This window comes from Ursus americanus, chromosome X (assembly GCF_024610735.1).
Source record: "Ursus americanus isolate L20-20 chromosome X, mUrsAme1.1.p, whole genome shotgun sequence".
In the NCBI taxonomy this organism is placed as follows: Eukaryota; Metazoa; Chordata; class Mammalia; order Carnivora; family Ursidae; genus Ursus; species Ursus americanus.
The window spans coordinates 105,492,248-105,500,936 of NC_142164.1; the positions used below are offsets into that span (position 1 = coordinate 105,492,248).

An 8,689-nucleotide genomic window follows, 5' to 3' on the forward strand; every position below is an offset into this window, starting at 1 on the left:
ATAAAACAGGGCACTTGTGATGAGCACTGGGTGTTGAATCACTGAATTCCATTCCTGAAACCAATATTACACTGTATGTTAACTGACTAAAATTTAAATTAAAAAAAAAAGAAAGAAAATAAAGCTCTGAGGAGCCCTAAAACTTAAAAAATGCTTTATCTTTGTTTAGCCCAGTATTTTTCCATTTATCTGACCATGGAAAGTTTCTTTTTTTTTTCCCCTCCCCTCCTTTTCTTTCAAAAGTGAAACCTGTTTTATTGTCTCTTGGAACTAGTATTTCTCAAACCAACCAACCAACCAACCAACCAACCCTTGAGGATATGCTGGCAGATAAAATAGTGTTGAAAAGCTATGTAAAAATAAAAGCCATACATGCTGTATACACAGATACATAGAAAAAACCCATCAAGTTGTTCACTTAAGATTTGTGCATTTACTCAACGAAAAATATTAAAAAGAAATCCTGCTAAATTCTGAGAAGGCAAGAAATACCTTTTAAGTTAAATTTTGGTGTCCATTAGAACAAGGACAAGACTGTTTAAGTCAATTATTGGTACACTACAGATCTATTTCTTTTTTTAAGATTTATTTATTTATTTGAGAGAGAGAGAGAGGCAGTGAGAGAGGGAACACAAGCAGGGGGAGTGGGAGAGGGAGAAGCAGGCTTCCCACCGAGCAGGGAAGTCCGATGCGGGGCTCGATCCCAGGACCTGGCATCATGACCTGAACCAAAGGCAGACGCTTAACGACTGAGCCACCCAGGCGCCCCTACAGATCTATTTCTTTGTATCATTTGTTCCTGCAAGGTGCCTCCAATACTGTCAACATGTACAGATGACTTGTGCCCCTTTTATATGAGTTTTGAAAAAGAGTTTTAGCGTGGGAGAAAGAGCTCCAGACAGGCTTTTTAATCCTGGACCAGCCATTGACTAGTTTGTCTGACCTTGGACAAGTGAGTCAACCCCTCTGGATTTTAATTTCCTAATTTCTAAAATGAAGAGCAGTACTACAATTCTAGTTCTGCTCATCTTCAAAAATAGTTTTAAAGCTTTGTAGTTCTATTTTTGCCTGATGGAACATCAAATGCCAGGTTTTTATTTGAATACCGAGTCCTTGGACCTCTTGGTACCATCATCAGTTACTGTAAAAACAGACAAAAAAGGTCAGTCAGCTCTAAGGTGGTCTCCATGGTAATGTGTATTCCAGGATGCTTTACAGGAGAGAGACAAAGAGCAGTATATTTATTTTATCGGTTCTGTTAACCTTATGTCAAGTAATTGGTTTACCATTTGGTGTTCCAGAACTTGTGACTGCCACAGATCTGTTGCCAGATGGTTCTAAGAGGATGCTGGATATTTCTGATGCAAGCACCATTGTCTCTAGGCCTTGAATGTTCATGCCTAAACAACACAGAAGGGGTTCGCCATCTTTGGAACCTCTGAGAATTGCTTGGATAAGACAGCAGTCTACTCCATTTGTTTTATCACTTTGTCTACCTTTGGTGTTAGTGGGCTCTGCTTTGCGTGCAAAGTCTTGGGTCAGTGTTTGTCCTGTAAGTCACTGGCCCCTTTAGAAACAGGGAGGTCTGTGCTCTGCTGGATAGAGAGAAACTGACCATAAAACCAGGAGCTGCCAGTGGTGACTGGTCTCGGCTGATGCCCCTTTTCTCCACTAAGATCTCCCCAAACAAGCTCAATGTTTTCTCAGCTGCCGGCTGTCAACTCTGGCTTGATTGTCCAGTACAACAAATTCTCAATACAATAGGATTAAAAAAAACCCATCTGAACTTGTTTTAGTGAGATTTGACCTGGACACACAATTTGCCTTTTCCTTACTCAAATTCTCCATGTCCAGCACAGAACCCTGTTTGAATCTGGATTTTAGGTGCAGAATTTTACAAAAAAAAAAAATGTCCTGCTCTTTGGGCTTTTTCTCGTCTTCCCTGCTTTTACTAGTTATTCGTAGAAACATTTCCATTTTCGCTCTCTCCACCAAAGGCATCGTGATGCACAAAAGTCAATTTGGGTGGACGCTTCATGGTTTAAGAAAAAAGTCTTTAAAATTTTTACTTAGAGTTTTGTTTCTTTTACCTTATGAGTGGCTGTTTGGGATAAAAGAGAAGTCCAGGTTTGGAGTTAAGCTGAATGCAATTCCAGGCGGCGCACTTCCTCCGGTTTCCCTGACCTGGGTGCGTGACGTTCCAGAGGAACCACAGTCGTAGATTGTACCGCCTTCCTCTCCATGTGGTCATCTACATGGGCCAATGTGTGTGAAGGCTCTTTATCAACTCTAGAGGACCCTACCAATGCCCTCCAACCAACTCCAAAGCTTCCTTCAGTTTGCTCTGGGTGCATGGTCAGCCATTGCATATGGAACCAGACAGAATATGACAGAATATGAGAAAAGTCTTGACTACTTTTGAGTGTCACTGTGTTTATGGCTCTATGATTTAGCACCACTCAGGAGGAAGTAATCACTGCACAGTCCCCGAGTGTCTGGTTAAAGGACTAAATGCAGACAAGTGTTGAGTGGACTCCATTTCATAAATGATGTATGAGCGGCCGTGGCCACTATGACTAACACAGCTATAAATGGGTCATGGCCAGGCGTAAACATCACATGCTCCTCAGCCTGGACTTAGTGTGATACAAGGGAGATATCTGGTGTATCACCCCTGTACCAGCCAAGGTGTGTCTTTCCCAAGTGTAAACTTCAAGTGGGGCCTCTGTGTCTTTTTGATTTGGGTACAAAAGGTGTGGAGAGTGACTTCTCAGCAGAGTGCCTCGTATTCCCCATCATTCTCACAAATGTCCCTACAGGAGAACAGGAGACAGCAGAGTAGCTGAGAGCTGCTGTCTAGGCAGCAAAGCGGTGTGGCCTTGGATGCCGCCCAACACACTTGCATTCCAACAACCCGACAAACAAGTGTGCTTTGCGGCATGAGCAATTTTAGCTCTGGATCCTTTCCCATTGTTCCCATTTGTAAAATGGAGCCCTGACCCCAAGTCTCCGAATTCTTGCATTCTTGTATTCCAGTAACCGACAGGTATTCCGAGAACACACAGTCCCACAAGGCCAAGGATGGAGTCTCTGGTCCTTTGGGGGCTTTGCAGGGCTGGAAGGACCCTATGTGACCGTGGCCATCCACAGTGTCCTGTGTCCAGGGTTGCTGGGTCCTCTTGGATTCCACTGGGACCCAGGAGGGAGAGGGAAAGCTGAGGGGGGCAGGGTGGTGTGCAGAAGGACAACAGCCATGACTCCTCTGTCCCATCTGCTGCCTCCTGCCTAACTCCTCCTCCAAGGGCAAACTGACTTCACACTGTAGAGTAAATGAAGTAACTGTGTCAAGTGGCACACAGTAGGTGGTCAAAACTGACGCCATCACCATCAGCTGTTTCTCCACTCCCATCTGAAGCACAGGCCGATGATTTGGGCACAGCGGCACCCTCTTCCATCAGCTTCCCCATGCTTCCCATGGCTTGTGGGCACAGCAAGTGAAGGGGAAAGAGCACAGTTCCCCTGGGAAGAGTGTCACATAAAGAACTCCATGTGTTTGTTTTTCTAAATCATCTGGCCCTCTTAAAGTGGCGACAATGATCTGGGAAGACTGGGTTAACATTTCTTTGTATTTCCAAAACTGTCTCAAAGTCGGAGGTCCACAAGTTCACCCCAGTCGTGAGGGGTGCCTTAGGGCTTTTAAATAGTCACTGAAGGATCACTGCAAATGGCTCATCCTACATTTCTCAGTATAGCCATAATTTCATCTACTGGGGACACATATGGGGTGGTCAAAGTCCAGATCAAGCCTGTCACAGAAATGACTCCCATTCCTGGGTTGCAGATGGTACTTCATGGTCTGGACACTTCTGGGAGAGAAATCACACCTCATAGAAGATGCTTCAGTGACAATTTGCTGTGACTCATCACTCCTTCCACGCTGCTCAGAGAAGCCGAAGGAATGTCTCAGCTCCGAGGGCAGATTGTCATGGGCCTCTCACTAAGCCAGAGGGACTGGCCATATGTCACCCAGCACAGTCACCACAGCTGTCAAATGGCTTGAGCATACCACGATGGGGCTGGAGCCGGGGCCCAGGGCAGATGTGACAGCACCATGGGGACGCGGCATAGCAAATCAACACTCCTGGTGTACTGCGTGGCCCCTCACTCATTCCTGCTGCCTCACATTGACGAATGTGGCTTTGGCTGTAGCTCCAACTCTGGTTCTCCTCCTGTTCTCGCTTCCCCAGTGGTCCCATTCGTCAGTCCTCAGGGCCCTGCTACGCGCCAGGTGCTGTGATAGGCAGTGGGATGTGGAAATGAATAGGACATGATCACGCGCTCCCGGAGGTGACAGCCTCGTGGCAGGACAACTATGTAGGAAAGACATGAGAGGACAGACAGGATGCATAGAACAGATTATTACAACACAGCGTGTTATGTGGAGTCATGGGGGGGGCGGGGGCTTCTAGTCCAAAGTTATAAGCACAGAGGGAGAAGCCTGAGGGCTCTTCTCGTGTTACAGAAGCAGTAAATGTCCAGCAAACTCAGAGTGCAGGGTGCATGAGGGAGAGTGGTCAGATACAGACTGGCTGGTGGGCCCGGATGAGGCTGGGAAGTTGCTGGTCAACAAAATGCATTTCAGCCAGAGCTCCTGGGCTGGGAAGGAGTTGGCATCTTGCTTCCTCTTGGTGACTGGCATGGACAGAAAACTGAGTTTCTAAAAAAACAAAAAATGCTAAAGAAATATGAGAGCCTGTGCTGACTGCTGTTGATAATGTTTTCAGTGTATAATTGTTATTTTTTTATAATTTTTATTTTGTTATATTAGTTACCATATAGTACATCCCCAGTTTTCGATGCACTGTTCCATGATTCATTACTGGCGTATAACACCCAGTGCTCCATACAATACCTGCCCTCCTTACTACCCATCACCAGTCTATCCCAATCCCCCAGCCCATCCCCTCTGAAGCCCTCAGTTTGTTTCCCAGAGCCCGCAGTCTCTCATGGTTCATTCCCCCTTCTGTTTACGCCCCCTTCATTCTTCCCTTCCTTCTCCTACCGATCTTCCTATTTCTTGTGTTCCATAAATGAGTGAAACCATATGATAACTGTCTTTCTCTGCTTGACTTATTTCACACCCATAATTAATAAGTGAGTTTTACAAGGTTGCGGTATACAAGATCAACACACAAATCTCTTTACGTGATTTTGAGGCTTATTATATAGTAGCTCCAGTAATCAAGACTGGGTGCTATCGGTAGGGGAATAGACACATAGACACATAGGGAATGAAAGAGTGAGCCCAGAAACAGACCCACATAAATCTGCCCAACTGGTTTTTGACAAAGGTACAAGAGCAATTCAATGGAGGAACGATAGTCTTTTCAACAAACGGTGCTGGAGAAATTGGACATCCTTAGGCAGAAAAAGAACTTTAACTGAAACCTCACACCTTATACAAAAATCAACTCAAAATGAATCATATATTTATATGTAAAATGTAAAACTTTAAAACTTTTAGAATACAACTTTGGAGAAAATATTCTTAGACACAATCCATAAAAGAAAAAAACTGATAAATGGGACTTCATCAAAATTGCTGTGGTAACTTCTTAAAATAAGACAACAGAGAAGTTTGCTGCATCGAATGACCCTTTTTTTCTCTTGAATACTTAGAGGACATTGCAGGGTTATTAACTGGCCTAATTTCAATATTGTTATGTCTCAGGGAATAGGGAGGCCTGAAGCGAGAGAGACGGGGGAGGGACTGGTCGGTGGAGCAGTCAGAACACACACAACATTTGTTAAGTTTGCCATCTTATACGGGCATGGTACATGGCACCCCAAAACAGTGATCAAAGATCATTGATCACAGATCACCATAACAAATTAACAATGCAAATGCTATATGTTATTGTGAGGATTACCAAAGTGCACAGAAGACATACTGGTTAAAAACCAGACACTTTCCCCTTAAGATTGGGAGCAAGGCAGAATGACAGAGACACGAAGTGAGCAAATGCTGTTGGGAAAATGGCGCCAATAGACATGCTTGACACAGGGTTGCCACAACCATTCAGTTTGTTAAAAATGCAGTATCTGCAAAGTGCAATAAAATGAAGCATGAGAGAATGAGGTATGCCCATATAAACAAAAACCGCATTACAGCAATGCCATAAATGACACAGTGGGCTCTAAGAAGAAACACCGGAAAGCAAAGCTTTCTTAAAGACCTCTGCTACAGAACTCTCCTCAGGGCTCACCGGCCACGACTGCGTCTCCTGGCTACTCCTACCTTGAAGAGATACCGGGAGGTAGAGTGTTTGGCCACCAGCCTTTGTAGTAGAGAAAAACAAGGGTGAAGGTAGTTGAGAATGGATATGGTGAGACCCAAGCTCTAGTGTCTGCCACAGCAGCGAAGGGCCTTTGTTTGTGGAATTTTCTTTCTCTAGCCACTGACAATAAAAAAATGTGAGCATTCCACTTGTTAGAAAAGTTTCAACCTGTTCACGTAAGTATGGAATAGAAGAAATGACACCCAGGAATAATGGAAAACAAACATGTAAATAACATCAAATGATCTTTGCATTCCAAGAGATTTTAAAAGACAGGGCACCATATCCATTAGCCAAATCCAATGGCTTAGAACAAAATAATTTATTATCCTGACTCCTGTGTTCGTGGCTCAGCTGATTTAGGCTGGGCTCACTTACGCATCTGTATCAGCAGGGGGCTTGGCTAGACAGGGCTTGGCTGGGGCATGCTAGCTGGGGTGGCTCAGCTGCACATGTTTCTCATCCTTTTCCTGGATCAGTGGGCAGGCCAATGGCAGATGTTGAAGAGAGGTAGCAAACACAGGTGACACCTCTTGAGGTCCAGAGTCAGAACTGGCAAATCATCACTTCTGCCTCATTCTGTTGGCTGAAGCAAGTCTCATGGCCAAACTCAGACATGAGGAATTTATACCCCATCTACGATAGGAAACTAAAATGTTACATGGCCATGGGGATGGATACAGGGAGGGGTGGAGAACTGGAGCCACGATTGCAAATTTACCACAGGCACCAAAGGCCTTGCAAGTCATCAACATAATGTTAGCATTATACTCTACTCCTTTCAGAATTACTTAAATCACTAGAGCCAAAGCTGATGGCTACACCTACTCATAGTTCACTTTACATTCATGGAATCAAGAGATGAAGTTTCCAAGTGAAAATAAGGTCTTCAATTTTGACTTTTACCTATCATACTGCTTTTCAAGCTGTCCCTAAATGTATCTCATGAAAACAAAACTAATTCTTCCTTTTTTTTTTTCTTTTCAGGCTTGATGTGAAGAACTGAAGAGAAAAGAATAGATTCAAATAAAAATAGCTCATGAAAAAATTTATATATTTGTATGAAGATTATGAACTTTCTGAATGCCTGAGACTCTAGCAGAAATGTCTTGTTTGTACATTTATATCTCTGCCTCTAGTTGGCTTCACTTCTTTATCTTCATGTTTGGCACCTTGCAAAGCAAATCAGCTCAAGAATTCAACTAGAGGGTGTGCTTTTGAGGAGGAATAGGATTTTACAGAGAGGGATAGGGCAATATGCATAACAACGATTTTGATAGGAAGTTATCTAAACTACTTCACACATAATTTTGATCAATATTTGGAATGTATTTTGGTTCTTCACATCCTAAATTATATCAATAAACTTTTTATGAGTTCACACTTGAGTAAATATAAAATGTGAATCTAGACTAAATTAATTTTCATATCTTCAGATGGCTACATTTTCCGTTACATGGAGAGAAGTGAGATATGAGTCAGCCAGGGGCGTGTGGGTGGCTTAGTTGGTTAAGCGTCTAGCTCTTGGTTTTGGCTCACGTCATGATCTCATGGGTGCTGAGATGGAGCCCCATGTTGGTCTCCATGCTCAGTGGGGAGTCTGCTTGAAGATTCTCTCCCTCTCCCCTTCCTCCACTCGCACTCTCATTCTCTCTCTCTCTCTGAAATAAATAAATAAATAAATAAATAAATAAATAAATAAATCTTAAAAAAAAAAAAAAAGACCCAGCCAAATCCCACATTGCTTACATGGGGGTTTCTCCTTCTGAATAACTGGGTACCATGGATAAAACTATGGCTGACTGGTTATTGCAAATGAGGTTAAATATTGCCTTAGGAACTGGGCATCGTTGATGTTCCTCTTCCAAGGATAACCTTTATGGTGAATGCATTTTACTTCCATAGAGGCTCAGAAATTCCCTTTGCCCAGAGGGGACAGAGTTCATTAAAAGGCACAACAAAATAAGGCTGAACGATCAGAATAGAAGAGAGGGGCAGATCATACCTTAGCTGTCTAAAGAAAGGCGAAATGTGTCTCCTGCTGCTAAGATGGAGAGTCTCTATGAAACTTAATCAGTGGCCAACACCATCATAAACCTAAAAGAGTCACCCGTATCCCTCTAGAGTCTTCTGATCTTTCCAGATGCCAGGGCAACTTCACAGTGGTATGCGGAGACCTTAGCATCATGACTTTTTGCCTTGCCATTAAAAAAAAAAAAGGACATACTTCTAAAACTCTCAAGCAAAAATTAGCCTTTAGCTTTACTGTTTCCTAGAGATCAGTTTCCCCAAGCAGGACTATTGTGCATACACGTGACAGGCTGTAGGTTCAGTAGGGCCTGATGAGTCTA

At 43.4% G+C, this 8,689-nt stretch overlaps 1 protein-coding gene across 3 annotated transcripts in view; it reads left to right on the forward strand.

The window, feature by feature from the left end:
- Window positions 1-7,719, forward strand: part of SMPX (small muscle protein X-linked) — a 52,095-nt gene extending 44,376 nt beyond the window's left edge. For all 3 annotated transcript variants that reach the window (XM_045804988.2, XM_045804989.2, XM_087859602.1), the window contains exon 5: window positions 7,326-7,719. The gene's annotated coding sequence lies outside the window, so the exon portion shown is untranslated. The remainder of the gene's footprint in view (window positions 1-7,325) is intronic.
- Window positions 7,720-8,689: the final 970 nt, after the last annotated feature.